General features: G+C 50.7%; 1 protein-coding gene across 1 annotated transcript in view; it reads right to left on the bottom strand.

Annotated features, from left to right (window-relative positions):
- The window catches only part of PPP1R9A (protein phosphatase 1, regulatory subunit 9A), a 398,730-nt gene extending 398,522 nt beyond the window's left edge, over positions 1-208 (bottom strand). The window contains exon 1 of the mRNA XM_011955092.1: positions 143-208. The gene's annotated coding sequence lies outside the window, so the exon portion shown is untranslated. The remainder of the gene's footprint in view (positions 1-142) is intronic.
- Positions 209-1,239: the final 1,031 nt, after the last annotated feature.

Here is a 1,239-nt window from a genome sequence, read left to right as displayed (position 1 = left end):
TGGGGCCAGGAGTGCGGGCAGGGGAAGGGGTTTGGCCCACGTGCGGTCGCCAAGCCGGGCCGTTTGGGCAGCCGGGGAGGCCGCGGTGTAATGGAGGAGAGGCCGCGGGGGTGAGGAAGACCAGGGGTAACAGGTGCCTCACCTCGGCTGATGGGATTAACTCTAGGGCCGCAGAGAGAGGGAGCCCGGCAGCAAAATCCCGGGAGAGGGAGAGAGAGGGAGCCTCTGGCGGCCAAGGAAGGGCGAAAAGCACCGGCCCGAGGCGAGGCCGCCCCACCCCCTCGGCCGTGGGCGAGGGGCCTCTCCGGCCTGGGGCAAGGCCCCTTCCTGTTCGGGTGTTGGCTCCGGAACTTGGTTCTGGGGCTGACCGCTGCTGGGGCCCCACTTAGTCTGAGTCCGCAGTTAACTCCGTGACCCCAAGGCATCCAAATCTCAGGCCACTCTGCTGGCCTGGAAGGCCAAGACGTAGGCCCAAGTCTGGTGTGGCCTTCACCTAAGCCACTGCGCCTGACCTACTACTTACCTTGACCTTCAAGTCCCACTGCCAAAGAGAAAGGGATGAGGAGGTCTTCTACCTTTCCTGTCTAGGGAGAGTTTTTCAGCTCACCGCCCCCCCCCCCCGCCCTTTTCTAAACACTCAGTACTCCCTCTTACACCCCCAAGTACCGGAAGTGTTACCACCTTCCTGCAAAATACAAAACTGATCATGACTGTCAATACAGATCTTTAAACCAATCCTTCCAAAAAGCCTAGGTAGTAGGAACTCTTAAAGAATAATTTTTCAAGAAGGTAAAAATATGACAATGGTAGAAATACAAAATGAACATGGGTCAAAATTTTATAACTTTTAATTAGAAAGGGAACCCCAGCAAGATACTGCAACCCACTCATGTGAGACTGTGAAGAATAGATATAGAGACAAGAAGAGGCAAAGCCGCTTAATATTCTATAGAGCACTGAAATGTAATGTGTATTATTATCTGCTTTACAGGGCGGTAACCAGTTGTATCTGTAAAGTAACAAATTTGCATTCTGTAGATAAAACTCATTTACATTACCAAACGTTTCTACAGCTTACTGAGTAGTAAAATAGCCTAGTGAAAGTCAGTCTAAGAAAGGTGCAGAGGACTGTAAATTTCAAAACACTCCGGAGTCCTGTAGATAACATCCAACATTCCATTGAAAGGACAAACAGTAATCTTTTGCTCATTTCAAAGTCTTTCACAAGTTTTCCCAACA

Source organism: Colobus angolensis, unplaced genomic scaffold (assembly GCF_000951035.1).
Source record: "Colobus angolensis palliatus isolate OR3802 unplaced genomic scaffold, Cang.pa_1.0 Scaffold394, whole genome shotgun sequence".
Lineage (NCBI taxonomy): Eukaryota > Metazoa > Chordata > Mammalia > Primates > Cercopithecidae > Colobus > Colobus angolensis.
This window is presented reverse-complemented; position numbering and strand designations above follow the sequence as displayed.